The sequence below is a fragment of the Triturus cristatus genome, chromosome 6, assembly GCF_964204655.1.
Source record: "Triturus cristatus chromosome 6, aTriCri1.1, whole genome shotgun sequence".
Taxonomy (NCBI): Eukaryota; Metazoa; Chordata; class Amphibia; order Caudata; family Salamandridae; genus Triturus; species Triturus cristatus.
In genome coordinates this window covers 300,771,903-300,795,046 of record NC_140589.1, presented here as the reverse complement: position 1 = coordinate 300,795,046, position 23,144 = coordinate 300,771,903, and positions in this window count along the sequence as shown.

The window sequence follows — 23,144 nt, the reverse complement described above, 5'->3', positions numbered from 1 at the left end:
CCAATAAATCCTACTATTAAAGGACTACAGCATTGTATTTCTGCGCTCCTGCTCAACAGCTCCGGATAAATTTGGCTTGTCTTATAACTTGGTTCCTTCTTATATTTGCACTTTCTTTTAGTTCTCTTTTCTCCTTTTTTCTCTTGTGCCTCATTCCTTATCCCCTCTGAGCACAGATTAATTCCCCCATCCACTGATATGCCATTCCCCATTTTTCGTTTTCCATTTAGAGTGTGAACTTAGATACATATTGACAATCCTTTATCTCCTTTTTAAGTTAAGTCACTATTAATTGGTTTGATCACCTTTTTTTGGCAATCATTTTTCTCATTACTTTTTAAAATACATGACCTGCCTTGACTCTTGGGGACAGATTTACAAGCCCCTTGCATCACTTTTATGCCGCCGTTGCGTCACTTTTGTGATGCAGCAGCGTCGTAAACAATGCGCCACGTTGCAACACATTTACAACATGACTCATCTAGGAAGATGCGTCAGGTTGTAAAGCCCTGCGCTAAATTATACCAGCGTCAGGTATAATGTATCCAGGGTGGGAGTTCCGAGGTAAAAAAGCCTCGTAAAAGTGACGCAGTGAAATCTACAAGATTTCACTGCGTCACTTCTACGACGCCACTGCATCAAAACCTTACGCCTGCTTGAAGCAGGCGTAAGGAGTTACCCATCATAATAGGAATAGGCATTCCGAAGCATTGCTGGAGTTGCGTCATGCTTGTGACACAACTCCAGCAATGCGTTGTCTTTAAGCCAACAGATTAATCACGCATCTGTCAATCCTTGCGCCACCGCGCGCCGCACTGTAAACGCGACGCATTCATAGTGGCGCAAGGGTTTTTTCCGTGACACAAATTAGCTGACACATCGCTACTAATATGTAGAGATGCGTCAGTTCTTGTAAATCTGCCCCTTGGAGCTTAGGTCACAGTGTAACACTCAATACCTAAATGACTTCCATGAAATGTGATTCACACTCTTGCATCTCAAGACCTATTGGGATCCATAATGCGTGAACTCATCCAACAGTTTGCTTCATATTGCAGTAGCCAATGGATTTAAATTCTCTACCATCCCACATTTTCAATAATTGGACCCTCTCCATCTGTCTGAAGCTCCACAGCATGCCTTTAGATCTAGGACCATAACAAACAGAGGTAATGTGCGCTGTCTTTAGCTGCAATATTGTTTCCACCACTAATTTATGTAGGATGCCCACAAAACACACAGGAATTCTATCCTCCTAATGATGGACATTGTAGGAGGCTAGTTTAGTAAATGGTGCACATTTAAGTGAAGCACTTTGCACTAATCCAGACAACCCTTATGGTGATTTTAGTGGTCTTTGGTAACCATGGAAATCTGTCAAAGTGTTAGCTGTGGAGAGCAGCCTCAGGCTTATCTTGAAGGAGTGTTAAGGAGCTTGTTTTATCAGTTTAATCATGTAGTGTAGGTTGAACGAAAATGAACCACACAGTGTATATGTAAACATATGTCTACTTATTTTACAACAGTCAGTAACACATTGGTATATCTCCTACCTGAAGATATCAACACAAACACACAACAATACTTCAATTGCAAATGGGTAAGTCAGCATGAAAGACAGTGGTCTCCAGAGGGAGACCAAACCATATACTAATAAAATGGAACGCAAACTGACCAAAGTCAGGAATTAGACTGGAGACTAAAAGGAACCACCCAAAGTAAGTACCCAGAAACCCCAAGGAGGCTGTGTGCAGGTTGGACACACAGCCATGTGTCCAATAGAAGTCAACAGGTAAGTCGAGGTTGTAGTTATTGAGCAGAAGGACCCTTGCTAGTCGACTCCGTGGAGTCAGAAGGTTGGAGATTCACCCCACCCGTACCAGGAAGACCAGGTGCATAGGTATGAAGTGACGTCAGAAACCACATAAACCACGAAGGAGGGCTTCAAAGAAGATGCAGCTGGAGAAGGCTGTGCAAGAGTCCAGTGGAATCCAATGGTGGATTCTTGAAGAGGAGAACCTGTAGCCAGAGGGCATAGAGAGTATGCCACTCGGAAGTGACCAGGCGGCACAGCGGTGTTGACGGTGACCTTGTTGCTGTAGCTGTGAGGCCAGGCAATACAGAGGAAGATCAGGGGCCATGCATGGACAGTCCCACATTGGAAGTCAAGGACCAAGGGGTAAGTGTCCGATGGGAGAAGCAACAAGCCTAGGTAGCTGCAACTGGCGTGGAGGGTGAAGAAAGAGCAACATTGGGGCCAGCACGGTCAAAGGGACTCACCACAAGCAAGAGAGTCAGAGCAGGTCCTGAGCAAGCAGGGGAGACCACTGAAACAGGAGAAGATACTCAGTAGGACCCACAGGCCGAAGGCACAAGAGTCACAAGAGGGCCTCAGGCAGCTCACCAAGAAGGAAGGCCCACGGTGCAGAGGATGCGGTGGCTGTACTTGGCAGGAAGAGATGCAGGAGGCTGCAGATCCAACAGTCCTCGGACCCACAGCGTGTAGCGCTCCGTACCCCCAGCGCTCTGTACCTACGGGGGTGTGGGTACGCTCCGTACCTACGGGGGTGTGGGTACGCACCGTACCTACGGGGGTGTGGGTATGCTCCGTACCTACGGGGGTGTGGGTACACTCCGTACCTACGGGGGTGTGGGTACGCTCCGTACCTATGGGGGTGTGGGTACGCACCGTACCTACAGGGGTGTGGGTACGCACCGTACCTACGGGGGTGGGGGTACAGCACGGACATGGGGGGGCTGGGGTTACGGCATGGACATGGGGGGGATGCTGGGGTATGGTGCGGATGTGTAGGGATGGGGGTACGGTGCGTACCGGGCCCCCTTTTCGTCGGGCATCGCGGCGTACTTCGCTTTTCCGGCACTTTTTGGGTCCCGTAAAAATTTTGCCGTGCGAAGTGCTGTGGGTACGAATCGTACTTGCTGATCCGTAAAACGTTGCCTGACTCCATGCAATTGTCGCGTACGCGGTGTCCCGGATCATATTTGTATGTGTTTTTTTGCCGGTCGGTGTATTTTACGATTCGTACGGAAATAGTGTTTCCGTACGAATCGTTCTTGCATGTTTGTAAGGTATTTTTCCCGGGTACGAGTCGGACGGAGAAAACGCTCCGTTCGACGATTCGTACCCGGTTTTTCCAGGATCGGAATCGGCACCAGAATGTATGAGAAATCGAGCTTTCGCTAACTTAGGACAACTTTGTTTTCTCTTCCATCTTAGATGTGACACTGTAGTATACCACATGTTCATTTCTAGTGTTTTTAATATTTTGCTGTAATGGAGGCTTTAAGCTTTATAATGAAAAGACTTCCAAAAAGCACCGCCAACCGCCCAATTACTAGTTTCCTCATAGTCTGGTGGGTGGTCCTTTGGCGGTCCCACAGTGATGTATATGAGGGAGGCACCACAATGGGAGCTCCAAAGCCCGATTCCTGTATGGCATAGGCTGTGCGGTCCATGCCATGCAGGAAAGGGGCTGCATGCATACAGGGGGGCACAACACGTCCCTCCCTGCATGCATCCCAGGCCCTGAGGAAACAGGGGACCCTATGTTTCCTCGTCTCCAGCATTTTCATGCTATGTGGCACCACCAAGCATATTGCAGCCTCAGACCGCTGCGCCACCACCAGGAATCGCAGATCTCTGGCTGTTGAAGCGGTCCTGTGGTGGTCTGACCGCCATACTGTAATATGGCAGTTGGACCCCTGGTGCAGGGCTATCCGACCGCTACTGCACCTCCACCGTGGGTTTAGCGGTGCAATGGACCGCCAAACTCGTAATGGTTCACTGACAAAATATCGATGTTAAAAATATAGAAGTAAAAAATATCAGTGCAAAACTATAGAATGCAAAAATATTGACTCCCTATACTAAAAGAGGTAAGTACAAAAATATTGAGAAAAAAAATTGATATAAAAAATATAGTTGTACAAAATATCGAATTTTATATATATATATATATATATATAAAATAAAATAATAAATATTACATATGGTAAATAATAAAATGTATACAAATAAAGTAGATTTATTATAAATTAAAAAAATATTATAAATAAACTTAATTAAAAAAGTTAAACACACATAATAATTCATATACATTTATTTTAAAACAATTAATAACCTATTACTTTCAATTTTTTAAAATAATTTTAAAATTATATAAAAATGTACAAATATAATATATATATGTATATATATGTGTACAAATAACATAAAATCGAATTTAAAAAAACCTTTAATTATGAATTACAAATGTAAACAATTTAAAAATCTTCAAACTTAAAGTTCCCACTCCAGTGAGTGCAACAGTAGGGAAAGTGTTAGATAGCGGAGGGGTAAAAATTACTATTCCCACGCCAGTGAGTGCAACAGTAGGGAAAGTGTTGGATAGAGGAGGGGTCAAAATTACTATTCCCACTCCAATGAGTGCAACAGTAGGAAAATGTTGGATAGCGGAGGAGTAAAAATTACTATTCCCACTCCAGTGAGTGCAACCGGAGAGAAAGTGTTGGATAGTGGTGGGATAAAATTTACTAATCCTACTCCAATAATTGTAAAAGCAGGGAAAGTGTTGGATAGCGGATGAGTAACATTTAATATTCTCACTCCAGTCAGTTCAAAATTAAAAACAAACAAAATGTTAACAATAAAAATATTTAAAAAACAAAATACATTTAAAAATATATAAATATGTTAATAAATTCAAATACAAATATATTTAATATTTAAAAAACATATTATAATGTTAAATACATATAACAGATACTTACAAATATTATATTAAAAAAAATAAAAAAAAAATCCTAACAAATAAATATTTAATAAAAAATTATTTAGATACAAAAACATTAATTATTACATACATGTACTTTTTTTTATTTCCTATCCTATAACACCACACAATTCACAACCCACATTTAAATTAAAAAAAGAATAATTCCTCAACTAACACAATTAGTTACCAATTAAAGAAATATTATCAATTAAAAAATAAATTACAACTCGTAAAAATTATTTAACTTCCCAGACTTTACCCTATAATCTCCACAACCCATAGCTAAAATTAAACTGTAAAAAAATTAATTACACAATTAAAACTTATTTTCAATAAAAAACGAATAGTATTTAACAACTAATTATAAATTAAGTAAAAATAATGTACTCCCCACACTGTACCCCTATAACAATAAAACCCACATGCAAAAAAATATAAATAAATACACAAAGTAAATATAAATTCTTTATTTAATATTAATCATAAACTAATTTGTAATTATTTAAACAAAAATGACTTCCCACCGTTTACCCCATAAACTCCACAACCCACACTTGAAATTAATTACACAAATTCCATATTTAATTTTCAGTTAATTAATTAATATTATTAACAGCTAATTATTATTTTTTTGTCTTTATTTTTTTTGTCCTCATTCGCCTTCAACCACCTTGACAGAACCAACTGCCTGTTCGTAACCTTACTGATTGACCTTTAAAAAGTCTTCGGCTTCTTATGTATAATCAATACCTCAGCCTGTAAGGATGCGTTTTTTAGGTCGGAAGGATACTTCCCCTGCCATTCGGGGGGGGGGTTGGGTTTACTCCAGTTAGATTTTCAACAAACCTGATGGACTTTATCGATATCCTGGGAACTTAGAGTAGTCCAAGGAGTATCCAAAAGGCATAATCATAGGACCGGAGTAAAAAAAAAAAAAAAACACTACTTCCATTGAATCAACAGGTCCCAATATGCGATTTTCTTTTTACTGCATAATCTGGTCATGTCCATCTTGGATACTTCATATAGTGAGGTTAGCCAATCTGAGTGGTTAGGTGGAACCGAGTCTATCCAATGCTTGCAGATTTGCCTCCTGCCCATTAAAATTGTATAAAATAAGAGAGATCTAGCAGGGCCTACAATGTTACTATTGAGGCCGAAGATTATCAGGGGCAGGTCTATATGGATTGGTATTTTCAAAATGCTCTCAAGAGTCTTCCGCACATTTCCCCAAAAGGAAGAAATGGAGGGGCAGTCCTTAAACATATGTATGTCTGATGCTTCTGCCGTCCCGCATTTATTACAAACTTTTCCTTCCAAAAATGTTGATAATCTTAGAGGGGATAGATACGCTCTATGAGCAGTGAACAGATGGTTCCGCTTCAGCCAGGCAGGTTTAACTAATCTAAAAAGGGTTTTAAATGAGTCCTGCCATAAAAGATCACACTGTATATCCATCTGCTCCCCCATAGCTCATCTGCAAGCTTGAATACCCCATCCACTGCCTCTTCAATTGCCCAATACCACACTGAGACCTCTCTTTTCCCCACAGGCCTCACAACTAACTGTTTTTCCAGGTAGCTTCCCTTGCCAAATGATGTGTTCCGACTGAGCTGGGCTTGTACCCAGCTTTTTAGCTGGATATACTTAAATCTAGAGAGACTTTTCCCTACTTTCTCTCTTAGATCTTACCAGGAGACGAAAGTATCTTCCTTAATCAGATCTCCCCACACTGTAATCCCAGCATGTCTTAATGGTGTCGCCAAACTGGAGGCACTCAGGCAAGCCCGGGGAATCCCAGAGTGGCGCAAGATTTGAGAAGTAGTTAAGTCCCACCTTTTTTCTAATTCTAGCCCAGTCGACTGGAGGACCTTAAGTTTGACCTTTTTAAAAAAATGTTGGTCCCCAAACTTAAACATAAATCTTTCTTCTGGTAAACCCGTACCCCTTTGCATTGCCCGGAACACATCTCCTCCACCTGTACTCACAGGCGTTTTCAACAACATTCATGAACGTGAAAGCTGGAAGGCCCAGGCATAATATTGCAGATCAGGAAACGCCAGTCCCCCTTTCTCTCTCTTTCGTCTGAGCTTCTTCCAGGCTAACCTAGTCGATCTATACTTCCAAATAAAGGAGTTTACCTCTAGTTGGAATTTGTCTATCAGCGATTTATCAAAAAACAGAGGGATTGTTTTAAAAAGAAATGTGAGCTTAGGTAGAATTGTGTTTGACCAAGTTAACCCTCCCCAAGATGGATAATGGGAGGTGAGCCCACGATTTCATCTGTTTCTGGCATTCTCTGAAGACTCGATCTAGATTTAATTCTGCAATTTTCCCAACATCCTGTACCATTCTAACTCCCAGATACCGCATGGTGGAACCGACCTGGAGTTGTGTACCTCTGATGTTCCACGCCATTATTTCGGTCTTACTGGCGTTGATTTCATATCCCGAAACTTGACGGAACTCCTCTGCCAATTTTATAACTGTCGGGAAAGCTGTATCCAGGTCTGCCGTCAGTATCAAGATGTCATCCGCATACAGGGCCATCCTCTTCTCCCACTCTCCATGTTTAAAAGAGATGATGTTGGAATCTTCCCTAAGTCTCTGTGCAAAAGGTTCTATATACATTTTGAAGAGCAAGGGAGAGAGGGGGCAGCCCTGTCGCGTTCCCCTGGTGATCTTAAATGTATCAGTCAATATTCCATTAACCACTAATCTAGCTGTCGGGGCCTGGTAAAGAAGCTGGATGGTACGACAAAATTTGTCCCCCAAATTAAACGTTGCCATAACTTCCGACAGATAACCCCAATTAGGACAGCCAAAGGGAGAGAAAAGGTGGAGGCAATATCAATTGTGCCGACCAGATCGTATGTGAGGTCTGCTAGTTGACGTCCTTTCATTGTTCGGGTTTAACATACTCTCCCGGTCATAGAAGCGCGCCCGTCAATTCCAATTGGTGTATTCTAAATGAAGGGAATGAGATCAAGTTACCCAAACCACTGTAGAACTAAAAATGTGGTATATCTCCTACGCTGCCCATGTGGTTTAGTATATGTGGGCGAAACGGGGAGAGAATTGAGGCTAAGATTATTAGAACATAGATCAGCTGTAAAAACTAAGAAACCTAATGCCCCCTTAGTTGATCATTTTAATTTAATGAACCATAAACACACTGAGTTTGAATGGTTCATTATAGAAAGGATGACGACAAATAAGAGAGGAGGAAACTCTGAAATTAAAAGGAAAAATAAAGAACAGTGGTACATTTTCACTCTTAATACTGTACAAAAAGGATTACATTCCAAAGAAGATTGGATGAAACTAGTAACATAATTCCCGCACGAAGGACAATGATGAGGATTAAGCACCAAATAAGGTTTTTTTAAATGAAAGGAACAAATGAAAAGTATTAATTACGACACAAAATGGGGATCCGCACACTATCTGGAAGCATCCCCACACCAAATAGAATTCATTTACATAGATAATTCCTTTTCCCAATTCAAAATGGAGGAACATGTGATGAGTTCCTGTTCGCCCTATCTTTTTATATTAAAAAAGCCCTTATTTGGAGAAACTACGTACATCGATAGAAACCTGATCACGATGGAATTAATAGATCTATACAGGCCATAACATTGTCCCTTTGGATACGATGTTGATGTTTCTCGTGACATTCTGTTTATCGTATTCCTTCTCCCCCATTCCAAAATGGCGTACGGGACTCGCGTAACGTCGATAGAGAGTGACGTGCACACAGCTATACGTCACACGCCTTCCCTTGATATACGGGTAAGACCCATACAGCGTCGGTTTATACCGGGAGAAAGAGCCGGGAACGGAGGGACATACACACGTCGACGATAAGCGGTAAGATAAACAAAAATAGGGTCCTTTTAAACTCGGCAGTTTATGGAGCGAGAAGATGGGCTCATTATGACTATAGCGCTTAGTGAATCTGATACTCCTGGGTTTAAATACCCTGAACTCTTCTGTTCTAAATGCTCTCTTTAGAAACGATAGAATTGATCTAGCCAAATTATTTAGGATTTTTGAGAAATAGCAGAATAACGAGTATTTCTGTGTATGTGTTCTTATTATAGACACAGACTATCAAGGGAGTGAAACAATCATATACTCACCCCTAGAGACAAGAGGAAAACGTGATATATGGATCTACAGCCACAGGGTATATACTCGATTCGGAACTAAGAGGTGAGCCGTTTGTGATATAAAATTATCTTTAAAAGTATCCGCAGGAGGATGATTCTCACCCCCGTAATCAGACTATATTGATACATAGAGTTCATGTTTTTTAGTGACTGAGACCTAATCCGGCCTTCAACATGAATTCGGACTGAAACACACCCGGCCTATAGACACAGGGAAAAGTGCTGAGGTGGGTGTTTTCGTGGTTGAATATCTGACTGTAGGAGAAGAATAGTCATTTAATAATCACAAGGCCAATTTGTGCAGGCATATGTAGCTACATGTAAATAGAAAGAACTTCACCTTTCAAAATAAATTGTGTTTATTGCTTTTAGCTTTCATTGTAAGCCTTGAGCCATCCACGAAGGAATTGAGAGGTACTTCCCATAGGAGGAGACATTGTCACCGCAGTACGTTTGTACCGGTGAGTGCCATCACTTAAGCACTGACTATAATAAAGTACAGAGAAACGGAATGAATGAGGGATGAGGAATGAATGGAGTATTTAGTGAGTAACATACAGACCATGAAATATCCGCCAAAATGTATGAAGCACTGATGTCTTGAATAAGGTTATCAATAGGTTTCTTATTATGAATTGGTTAGCTGTCCTAGGACCCTAGACTGATATGGGAAATCTGTATAATTTGATTTATGTGGAGATTTTTACAATACATGTTTATAATTTATATTGTATAAATATATCTCTTTAATAGGTGAATATGACACCAGAGTCGAATATAGACAGATAAGAAGAAAATATCTTTGTCCTGAAGAAGGTGGCCCCATTTGGAGTCAATTGCCACCGAAACGCGTCGACGCCTACAGTTTTGCATGTTGAATTTGGGAAAGTTAGGGAGAGTCAGGGATCAGTGACTTGTGTCTGACACTGTGTCTGCTCAAACCAAATCAACTTATGAAGGACACACTGCCTGTCCATTAATATTCTCCTTTTTGTGTGACGAAAGGAAAAATATTTGCTCTGCATAATTTGAAATACGATTTCTGTGGTTTTATTATTTTATTGTTTTAAAATGTGCATGTTTTTATAAATGAAATTTTTGGATGAATTCACAATGAATATTAAAGTATAAACATTTTTGATATCAAGTTGTTTCACGACAAGTGCTTCAAACAGATTCAGTGTGGAGTGGGTTATGATAGTGCAGATATGAGCTTGTGTGATGATTGAAAGAATTGCGATCTTTAACCAATAGCCAGAAGGTACACATACTCTTATACTTGTATTACTGGGTGCTCCAGCCTTTTGGTTTTGAGAGCCCCCTCTCCTTGTTTTAAGGTTTTAAGCACAACCCTCGGGTTGGAGAGATTTGTAAAAATTCGATCGTTTTTTACGACGTTCACAAGAAATAAGTACCAAAATAAATGGATCCATTCAAAACATTTGGTTTTACGGAAGATCAATTCCAAAAAATAATCGGAAATTCGTCCAGATCAGGCAGCAAAATTACAGTTGTAACTGGTAATAATGATAAATGGGGAAAAGCCCTAAACCTAAAGAAAAAATTAATTAGAACTGAATTACACGCTGAATTCCTGACAGAATATGTGAAGGCGGGAGTAATCCCAATTGGACTACAAGTCCGTAACGAACCAGGACTTTTCGTAGAGAACAAAAGATTTTTGGAATTATGGACCCACATTGCCAATAGGTGCAGCCGGGATTGGATCCTACTTATTATCGAGACAGCCTTAGAGATGGTTGTTTTGGAAAAACAAGAAATTGAGACTCTAGAACAAGCCTTAAAAGAAATGTCAGTATTAGAAGACGCCAAGAAACGCCTTGACGAACTGAACCAGGAAGTTAATGGATACAAAGAATATCTTATAAATAAAAAAACAATAAAATTAAAGAAAGATGTAAATAAATTCAGCTTAGAATTGGTGTACCCATATACCAAAAAAGATTATTTCACACAACCTAGGGAACAGCGAGGAGATAGACCCTATGATCAAAAGCAGATATATTCAAGGGGAGGCTAAAAGAAGGTGACATTTTCGGACACCTCGGGGTCCAGTAGTGAGGAGGAAGGTACATCAAAGGAGGATGTAGGGGGACACGCTTCTAATAGTAACTTTGGGGGTGGTTTTTTAGAACACCGCCAAAGGAGGGGGACAAGATACAATCAAAACCCACATCTAAATCAGGGCAGGGGACAACATCAATGGAACCAACCCCAGGAATATCTAAAAACAAGGAATCAGAGGTACTGGCGTTAGCCCAAAAATTTCCTATTATAAATCTCTCTTCACACAATCTTAATAGAATAGAAATAGACATTCTAGAAAAAGGGTTCACCTTTGCCCCCACAGCTAAAGTAAATCAATTCACACTAGAGAAGGACTTAAAAGCCTTTTTTCGCAAAATAAGATTAAATCGCTTCTTTGAGAACAATGACTACAATAGACCAGAAAACATTTCGGGATTAAAAGGCAAATCCACCTTCACTCCAGCTATCACTCAAGTATGTAAAAATGTGGAAACATTTGAACGAGTGATAGAATCTAAGATTAGACAAACCGTTAGAGAAGCACACCCAGATACAAATAATATGTCGCATGAACACAGAACAGCCTTGAGAACCCTCAAAAATGACCCAAATCTGGTTATAAAACCAGCCGATAAAGGCGGGGGAGTGGTTGTCTTTGACACCATAGACTATGAAAGGAGGATGTTAATACTCCTTCAAGTGGAAAAACATTACATCAAAGTCCCTGACTCAAGATTGAAAGAACTAAAAGGACAAGTACAGGCACTGATAAAAGAAGCAAGAGATAATGAGTGGAAATGTGAGGCAGAATATAAATTTTTGAATAATGAAAATGCTATCACTCCAGCAATTTATGGACGGCCTAAAATCCATAAAAATGAAAGGAACCCACCCATGAGACCTATAGTCAGCTGCATAGGCTCAATATTAGAACCCTTGAGCCAATATGTGGACGTATTCCTAAAACCATTAGTCCACAAGCAGCAGTCATATGTACGGGACTCTGCACATTTTATTTCTATGATCGAGGGCACCAACTTTGACGTTAGGAATCAAATAATGGTGACCCTTGACATAGAAGCGCTGTATACAAATATTCCCCAACTAGACACTATTAAAGTAATTGATGAGATATTAAGTGAGGAGGAGCTTCGAGGCGGAAACAAAGGGTTTATAATGGACTGTATTGAATTGGTGCTCACAAAAAACATGTTTCTGTTCAAGGAGGATCTTTACTTACAATGTAAAGGTACCAGCATGGGAGCAACCTGTGCTCCCAGCTTGGCATGCCTCTATGTAGGTAGATTTGAGGATAGACACATCTTCAATGAAGCGGCGCCCTTCTTTGAGAACATCCGGTTGTGGCGCCGCTTCATTGATGATATCTTTTTTATCTGGGAAGGCGACGAATCTACTTTGGTCGAATTCCTAGAATGGCTAAACCTGGGCGACACAAATCTTAGATTCACAGCTAACTACAGCAACAGCACAGTGAATTTTTTAGATGTCACAATTAAAATCAAAGACGTCGTTGAAGCAATACGCGTTGTGAAGACGTTTACGAGTCCCTGTCTTCATGCAGTCGAATGGTTAACTGGACAGCGCTCCGATGACGAAGATACCTACTAAGAGTGTCTATCACTTGCCACACGACTGTTTGAGCAGGCCTAGAGTGTGTCATATCTGAAGGAGTTCTGAAGGTATTTATAAGAGACAATAACTCTTCAAAGGAATGAACGTAGATATGATCAACTGATCATTCGACAAAAGGTGGCAGAACGGGCCCCCTTTTCACATTTCGGTCCTGACGAAAGCCTTAGGAATGAACGAGAAGGCTGAAACATGTTGACCTTATTCACAGACCTTTTCCACTGATGCAATAGACTAGTAACCCTGTCTATCATGACATCATCTTTGTTTTAATCTCCCACTTCACTCGTATTCTCAATAAAAAAATTTGTAGCTTTTTGAGTTTAGTAGGGAATTTTAACTTCACCACTTATGAGCACTTTTCACATCCCTCTCTTTTTTGATATCTGGACGCTACTGTAATATCAGTTGGTCTACCTCCAGGTGGAGGGCAGCATACTAACAAAAGAAGCCCAATGAAGATGCTGTGACAGTACACGAAGGCGGAGAATCAAGATACACCGCCCCCGACCTGTGTACTCATATGAGGGTTTTCTTATACAGTATCCTAATAACTAAGACCCTGATACCACAGGACAAGTGATCCATTCTCCGAGAACCTGATTTTTTGTATTACCATTGGAAGCTGAATGGATCACTGCTTCTCATTCCCTCCCCTCTGATATTTACATACAATTAAAATCAATACAGGATTTCTAGAAGTAGAGTTATTTTCCAAACCTACGGACAAGAACACATTGCTCCATTACACTAGTTATCACCCTCAAACCCAGAGGGATAATATCCCGTTTGGGCAGTTTCTACGATTGAGGAGGAACTGCTCAAATTTGGAGGACTTTTACAAACATGCGGCAGTACTCAAAAGCAAGTTATCAGATAGGGGCTACCCCAAAAAATTGATCAAGAGGTCATTGAAGCGGGCGCGCTTCTATGACCGGGAGAGTATGTTAAACCCGAACAATGAGGACAAAGAGAGAAAAAAAAGGGTCACTGAGAACAGAATTGTTTTTGTTACCCAATTTTCAAATATAAGCAACAAACTCAAGAATATAGTCAATTCCAATTGGTGTATTCTAAATGAAGGGAATGAGATCAAGTTACCCAAACCACTGTTTGCGTTCAAACGAAACGATAATATACGGAAAGACCTAGTAAGAACATATAGGGAGGAAGATTCTCGAATACAGAAAACCATTGAGGGAACAGTAGCAGTGGGAAATTACAAATGTGGCAACTGTTCAATATGTGACAATTGTGTTGTGACTAAAGTCCTGACCCACAATGGATACACAATGACCTCAAAACATCTAAACAACTGTAGAACTAAAAATGTGGTATATCTCCTACGCTGCCCATGTGGTTTAGTATATGTGGGCGAAACGGGGAGAGAATTGAGGTTAAGATTATTAGAACATAGATCAGCTGTAAAAACTAAGAAACCTAATGCCCCCTTAGTTGATCATTTTAATTTAATGAACCATAAACACACTGAGTTTGAATGGTTCATTATAGAAAGGATGACGACAAATAAGAGAGGAGGAAACTCTGAAATTAAAAGGAAAAATAAAGAACAGTGGTACATTTTCACTCTTAATACTGTACAAAAAGGATTAAATTCTAAAGAAGATTGGATGAAACTAGTAACATAATTCCCGCACGAAGGACAATGATGAGGATTAAACACCAAATAAGGTTTTTTTAAATGAAAGGAACAAATGGAAAGTATTAATTACGACACAGAATGGGGATCCGCACACTATCTGGAAGCATCCCCACACCAAATAGAATTCATTTACATAGATAATTCCTTTTCCCAATTCAAAATGGAGGAACATGTGATGAGTTCCTGTTCGCCCTATCTTTTTATATTAAAAAAGCCCTTATTTGGAGAAACTACGTACATCGATAGAAACCTGATCACGATGGAATTAATAGATCTATACAGGCCATAACATTGTCCCTTTGGATACGATGTTGATGTTTCTCGTGACATTCTGTTTATCGTATTCCTTCTCCCCCATTCCAAAATGGCGTACGGGACTCGCGTAACATCGATAGAGAGTGACGTGCACACAGCTATACGTCACACGCCTTCCCTTGATATACGGGTAAGACCCATACAGCGTCGGTTTATACCGGGAGAAAGAGCCGGGAACGGAGGGACATACACACGTCGACGATAAGCGGTAAGATAAACAAAAATAGGGTCCTTTTAAACTCGGCAGTTTATGGAGCGAGAAGATGGGCTCATTATGACTATAGCGCTTAGTGAATCTGATACTCCTGGGTTTAAATACCCTGAACTCTTCTGTTCTAAATGCTCTCTTTAGAAACGATAGAATTGATCTAGTCAAATTATTTAGGATTTTTGAGAAATAGCAGAATAACGAGTATTTCTGTGTATGTGTTCTTATTATAGACACAGACTATCAAGGGAGTGAAACAATCATATACTCACCCCTAGAGACAAGAGGAACACGTGATATATGGATCTACAGCCACAGGGTATATACTCGATTCGGAACTAAGAGGTGAGCCGTTTGTGATATAAAATTATCTTTAAAAGTATCCGCAGGAGGATGATTCTCACCCCCGTAATCAGACTATATTGATACATAGAGTTCATGTTTTTTAGTGACTGAGACCTAATCCGGCCTTCAACATGAATTCGGACTGAAACACACCCGGCCTATAGACACAGGGAAAAGTGCTGAGGTGGGTGTTTTCGTGGTTGAATATCTGACTGTAGGAGAAGAATAGTCATTTAATAATCACAAGGCCAATTTGTGCAGGCATATGTAGCTACATGTAAATAGAAAGAACTTCACCTTTCAAAATAAATTGTGTTTATTGCTTTTAGCTTTCATTGTAAGCCTTGAGCCATCCACGAAGGAATTAAGAGGTACTTCCCATAGGAGGAGACATTGTCACCGCAGTACGTTTGTACCGGTGAGTGCCATCACTTAAGCACTGACTATAATAAAGTACAGAGAAACGGAATGAATGAGGGATGAGGAATGAATGGAGTATTTAGTGAGTAACATACAGACCATGAAATATCCGCCGAAATGTATGAAGCACTGATGTCTTGAATAAGGTTATCAATAGGTTTCTTATTATGAATTGGTTAGCTGTCCTAGGACCCTAGACTGATATGGAAAATCTGTATAATTTGATTTATGTGGAGATTTTTACAATACATGTTTATAATTTATATTGTATAAATATATCTCTTTAATAGGTGAATATGATACCAGAGTCGAATATAGACAGATAAGGAAAAATATCTTTTGTCCTGAAGAAGGTGGCCCCATTTGGAGTCAATTGCCACCGAAACGCGGCGACGCCTACAGTTTTGCATGTTGAATTTGGGAAAGTTAGGGAGAGTCAGGGATCAGTGACTTGTGTCTGACACTGTGTCTGCCCAAACCAAATCAACTTATGAAGGACACACTGCCTGTCCATTAATATTCTCCTTTTTGTGTGACGAAAGGAAAAATATTTGCTCTGCATAATTTGAAATACGATTTCTGTGGTTTTATTATTTTATTGTTTTAAAATGTGCATGTTTTTATAAATGAAATTTTTGGATGAATTCACAATGAATATTAAAGTATAAACATTTTTGATATCAAGTTGTTTCACGACAAGTGCTTCAAACAGATTCAGTGTGGAGTGGGTTATGATAGTGCAGATATGAGCTTGTGTGATGATTGAAAGAATTGCGATCTTTAACCAATAGCCAGAAGGTACACATACTCTTATACTTGTATTACTGGGTGCTCCAGCCTTTTGGTTTTGAGAGCCCCCTCTCCTTGTTTTAAGGAGAATACTATTAGCCACCTCCCCCAACCTATTTGCCAAAATTGAAGAAAAGAGTTTATAATCCGTGTTTAGCAGTGATATTGGTCGATATGACTCGCAACTAGTTGGATTTTTGCCGGGTTTCAAGATCAATACCACTGTCACATCGTTCCACGAACGAGGGGGATTTACACCCTCCAATAGTATCTTATTGTACAGTTGGGTAAGTACTGGGATTATAATCATCTCTTGTAGGGATCGATATAGCTCGCTTGGTAGCCAGTCAGGCCCAGCCGCTTTACCTCTTTTCCCCTCTGCTATGACCTTCCTCACCTCCTCTTCTGTAATAGCCTGTTCCAGGTCTATTTGTTGGTTAGGAGTAATGGAGGGTAAAACATCCCCCCTAACCAAAGCTTTACTTTAGCATTATCCTCCATGGAGATCTCTGTATATATATCTTGAAAGTAGTTCCGGAAAGCCATACCAATGTCTTTATCTGAGGAGCGACTAAATAGCTCATCATCTAGTTTTATTTCTTTTATATGGTTTTGCAACTGATCTGTTTTAGGTTTCCAGGCAAGTAATTTACCTGCCCCTTCACCATATTCAAAGTGGGAGATTTTACTTGCTTCCCACCTGCGCATAAGTCTCTCTTGAAGGATACCCCCAGCTCTATTTTCAGATGATCTTGCTTTTCCAGATCTTCTTTCAGGCCAATGCCAGATTGACTATTCAATTTACTCTCAATTCTAGTCATTTCTGCTTCTAATGCCGAGGTCACTTCCCCATATTTCCTCTTTCTGTAACTTGCTCTATTAGTAATACAGCCTCTCCAGACAGCTTTCAAGGTATCCCAAACTATTGTGATGTTAGCTGTACCTAAGTTATTCTCTAAGAAATACTTAGTTTCCGTGAGGAGGAAAGTAATCTCATCCTCCTCAAGCAATATTGTTCAGTCAAATGACCAAGTTCTAATATGTTGTGGTTGTATACAATCAATACTTAAAAGGACACCTGAATGGTCTGAAAGATGTAATGGAAGATATTCGATCTCCTTGACTCGATCTTTTAAACTATAACTAAGCAAAATGTAGTCAATTCTTGACTTATGTCTATATTTCAAGTTTCTGAAAGATATTCCTAGTTGTTCTCCCGACCTTTCCCTCCATATATCACATAGCCCTAATTGGGCCATCATTGTCAAAAGTGAGTTCCTAGATCTAGAGGGAACTAATGCTCTACAATTTGGAGACTTATCCAGTTTGGGGTTTAATACGATGTTAAAATCTCCCGCCCAAATCACTGGATCAGGAAAATGGAGGAGATGGGAACGGATAGCATTGAGATATGAAGCATCGTCTTGGTTGGGTCCGTAGTATCCTACCAAAGTAAAAAGAATGCCCCTTAAATATCAATATCAACCATCTACCACTAATATTAAGAGAGAGAGAAATTGAAAAACATGAGGAAGCATAAAGAAATATGAGATAGGGATAGGGATAGGGAAAGGGGAGTAGAGAAAAAAAAAGAATTTATATATATATATATATATACATATAAAGAAAAAAAAGAAAAAAAAGGGAAAGTAGGTTCTTTTTTCTTTTTTTCACTAAGGGGTTTTTTCTAGGATCTTGCTTACTAACTCACGGACACACAGTCATAAATGAATAGAGGGGAGGGGAGGGTGAGGCTATGGACGCAAAGCTGGTCATACACCAGACAAGAGTAATGGGGGAAGGGTTTCCCGGGGGGGTGGTGGGTGGTGGTGAGAGATGCACAGGGGTTCCAAAAATAAAAACACCTCAGTCGCCAAAACCTCATTAGAATCATTGATCTTGAAGAGCAGGAATAACGTGAAGGCTGGAAGGCTATTGGATGTGTGTTGCTGGCTGTGGCTAGGATTGGGTGTTGGTGCTAGTAGAGTTAAGGCAGTATATGTCAAGGACAAATTCGAAATAACATGACAACTCTCTATCTCTTGTCCTGGAATGTCAATGGCCTGCGCATGACGGGAAGAAGAGCTAGAATTCTACAATATTTCAGAGACTCCCCGGCGCAGGTCATCGTCATCCAGGAAACTCATCTTCTTGAGACAGAGACAAAAGAAATGCTAAAAAATCAGAAGTGGGTCGACGTTTTCTTTTGCACTAACCAGACGGCAAATATTAGAGGAGTACTGTTCCTTTTTAAAAAACAAGCCAGAGCCCAAATTTTACAATACAGGGAAGATCTTAGTGGTAGATGGATGATATTGAAGACCATGTTAATTAACAGCTTATTATTAATTAAACATAAATTACTTCCCACCTTTCACCCCATAAACCCCACAACCCACACCTAAAATAAATCACACAATTACCATAATTATCAATTAATTAGTTAATATCAATTACCGACTAATTATTAATTATTAAACTCAAATTACTTCCCACCCTTTACCCCTATAAACACCACAACCTGCACCTAAAATTAATAACACAATTTCCATAATTCATTTTCAATAAAATTATTAATATAAATGAACAACTAATTATTAATTAAGCAAAAATAAATAACATCCCATCCTTTACCCCTATAAACCCGACAAACCCGCACCTAATCATTTTTTATACAATTACCATAATTAATTATCAATTAATTCATATTAATTAACAACCAATTAATAATTAATTACAAATAAATTACTTCCCACAATTAACGCTATAAAATCTAAATTAAATGAATAAAAAAATCATTAGTTTATTATAATTAAATTACTTCCCACCCTATTCCTCAATAAACCTACAACCCGCTACGGAACTAAAAAAATGTAAAATTTAATTAAAATACAATTCATAACTATTAAAGATTTATAACATATATGAAAAAACATAAACAAAACTTATACAAAACCTACATAAAATATAAACTAAAATACATAACACTAATTTAAAAAATCGATATTTTAAACATCTGCATACAATATTAATTACTTCTATATTTAAAAAAAAGAGATTTCTTACCTTAAATTCGATATACTTGACCACGATATTCTTGCTGTTAATATTTCTGAATCATACGAAAATTTTCAACTCGATATTTATGTAAGTTGGCATTTCCAACTTGATATGCTGTCTCATCACCAGACAGAATAACATACTGGTGCCGATTCCGATCCTGTAAAACCCGGGTACGAACCATCGTACCGAGCGTATTCTCCGTCCGACTCGTACCCGGGAAAACCACCTTACAAACCCCCAAGTACGATTCGTACAGAAATACCATTCCGTACGAATCGTAAAAAACACCGACCGGCTAAAATATACCCAGAGTTCCGATCCGGGACACTGCGTACGTGACGTCCGGACGGAGTCAGGCAGCGTTTTACGAACCAGCAAGTACGAATCGTGCCTACGTCACTCCGCATGGATAATATTTTACGGCAGACAAAAACTGCCGGGAAATTGAGGAGGACGCGAGGAAGGAGCACCTGTACGCGACGGACAGCCATGGACCCCATCCTATGTGTCATCCCGGCCCTCATACCCTACGACCTGGTACACAGGAACCGACGCAGACGCCACAGAAGGTCAGAACAACACCCGGGGCAAAGGTGGTGGGCAGGGGCAGGAAACATAACCCCCACCCAAGGCAAAATGTATACATGCCCTGTACATACCGTACCTCCAGGGTCTGGTCACCTTTGGGGATGGGGGGGCGTGTCCACCAAGGCCTGCATCCCGCCACAACGGAAGTGGACGTGGACGCATCCGGTCACCACAACAATTGTGGTACGCACCGTACCCACGCCTTAAGAGCGTGGGTACGGGTCGTACCAGGCCTACCCCTACGTCACCCCAACAATGGTGGTACGGCCCGTACCCACGTTCGAAAGGCCTGGGTACGGGCCGTACCCCTACGGCACCCCAACATTGGGGGTACGGCCCGTACCCAGGCTGGAAGAGCGTGGGTATGGGCCGTACCACCATTGTTGGGGTGACGTAGGGGTACGGCCTGTACCGAAGGCCTGCAGAGCGTCGGTACGGGTCGTACCACGCCTACCCCTACGTCACCCCAAGAATGGTGGTACGGCCCGTACCCAGGCCTTCAGAACGTGTGTATGGGCCGTACCAACATTGTTGGGGTGCCGTAGGTGTACGGCCCGTACCCAGGCCTTCAGAGCGTGGTTACGGGTTGCACCACGCGTACCCCTACGTCACCCCAAGAATGGTGGTACGGCCTGTACCCAGGCCTTCAGAACGTGTGTACGGGCCGTACCCCCAATGTTGGGGTGCCGTAGGGGTACGGCCCATACCCAGGCCTACAGAACGTGGGTACGGGCCGTACCACCATTGTTGGGGTGACGTAGGGGTAGGCGTGGTACGACCCGTACCCACGCTCTTCAGGCCTGGGTACGGGCCGTACCCCTACCTCACCCCAACAATGGTGGTACGGCCCATAACCACATTCTGTAGGCCTGGGTACGGCCCATACCCCTACGGCACCCCAACATTGGGGGTACGGCCCGTACCCAGGCCTGAAGAGCGTGGGTACGGGTCGTACCACCATTGTTGGGGTGACGTAGGGGTAGGCGTGGTGCGACCCGTACCCACGCTCTTCAGGCCTGGGTACGGGCCGTACCCCTACGGCACCCCAACAATGTTGGTACGGCCCGTACACACGTTCTGAAGGCCTGGGTATGGGTCGTACCACCATTCTTGGGGTGATGTAGGGGTACGCGTGGTGCGACCCGTAACCACGCTCTGAACGCCTGGGTACGGGCCGTACCCCTATGGCACCCCAACATTGGGGGTACGGCCGGTACCCAGGCCTTCAGAGCGTGTGGGCGGGTGGGTGGGTGTCGTGCTACGATCCACATCAGTGGACAGAGACATAGGGGTGGGTGCCTATCACTCCCAGCAGTGCCCAGACATCTGAGGGGTGGGTGCCTATCACTCCCAGCAGTGCCCAGACATATGAGGGGTGGGTGCATATCACTCCCAGCAGTGCCCAGACATATGAGGGGTGGGTGCAGAGGACTCCCAGCAGTGCCCAGACATATGAGGGGTGGGTGCCTATCACTCCCAGCAGTGCCCAGACACATGAGGGGTGGGTGCCTATCACTCCCAGCAGTGCCCAGTCATATGAGGGGTGGGTGCAGAGGACTCCCAGAAGTGCCCAGACATATGAAGGGTGGGTGCCTATCACTCCCAGCAGTGCCCAGACATATGAGGGGTGGGTGCCTATCACTCCCAGCAGTGCCCAGACATATGAGGGGTGGGTGCAGAGGACTCCCAGCAGTGCCCAGACATATGAGGGGTGGGTGCCTATCACTCCCAGCAGTGCCCAGACATATGAGGGGTGGGTGCAGAGGACTCCCAGCAGTGCCCAGACATATGAGGGGTGGGTGCATATCACTCCCAGCAGTGCCCAGACATATGAGGGGTGGGTGCAGAGGACTCCCAGCAGTGCCCAGACATATGAGGGGTGGGTGCATATCACTCCCAGCAGTGCCCAGACATATGAGGGGTGGGTGCAGAGGCCTCCCAGCAGTGAACAGAGACATGGGGGTGTGTACATCATCCTCCCATGAGCAAAACTCCATGGGTGCATGAAGGCATCCACAATGTGTGACTATGTTGAGAGTGCCATGACAACACATCACTGACAGCAGTGTCCCACTCCCATGAGGATGGATGTCCTTCCCCCACTGCATGACACACCACATGTGGGTGTGATGACAAATTACACATGCATACCCACCCCTGGCGGTGGCAGCACAATACACACACTGAGATCATGCAACAAGACTGTATCCTCATGTCAAACCCCACTAAACTAAAAGAGCCTAAGGGAACACACACGGTCACCCACATTCCAGGACTGATAGGAATGTACAGGTGCTGGGGCAGCCAACAAGTTGTTGCCTCCCATGGAGAGAAAAGGGTGGAGTACCCACAGATACAATGCCCACAATTGTCAGTCAGGTGCCCAAATACCCTGCAAAACAAGTAACACATGTGTGCTAGGCTGGGAGTACACACATGCATAGTGCGGAAAAGGGACCATGTCGATGCAGGCGGAGACATTGCTGAGCAGGCATGGGCAAAGTTGAAGGGATCCCTCACACAGCAAGGAAATGTAGATACAGGTCAGCACAACAATTGGGAAACACCCTGCAGGGAAGAAGTCAGGTGCCACAGAGGAAGGAACACTCCTTGGGACAATGTCCCCATACAGCAAGAGCTTACATGACCAAAGAATATTTGCAGAGACCTTGTGATGGCACGCAGATACCAGGGTCCTCCCCATGAGCAGCACACTACAGCATTTCCCAGACACCTAACACATTATCACCACCCCAACTCACGGAGCAGCAGCACCAACAGCAATACCAGAAAAGCATTAGTGTGCAAATGAAAAACAAAATGCTTTATTCAGCATAAAAAATTATTGGATTTGAAATGTCCACTATATACAAGGCCCATAGGCCAGTCCATATGCGAATTCCTGGGGGGGGACACATTGGGACGCATCTCCCCTAGCTTGCCTGCATAGTTCAGAGTTCCTTTTCATCCACAGGGGGGGGGCATCATGTGGGGGGGAAGGACCAGGCACCGCAGGGACAGGAGGGGCAAGGGTAGGTGTTGTGGGTGCAGGGACAGATGACTCCACCACAGGGGGTGGGGCA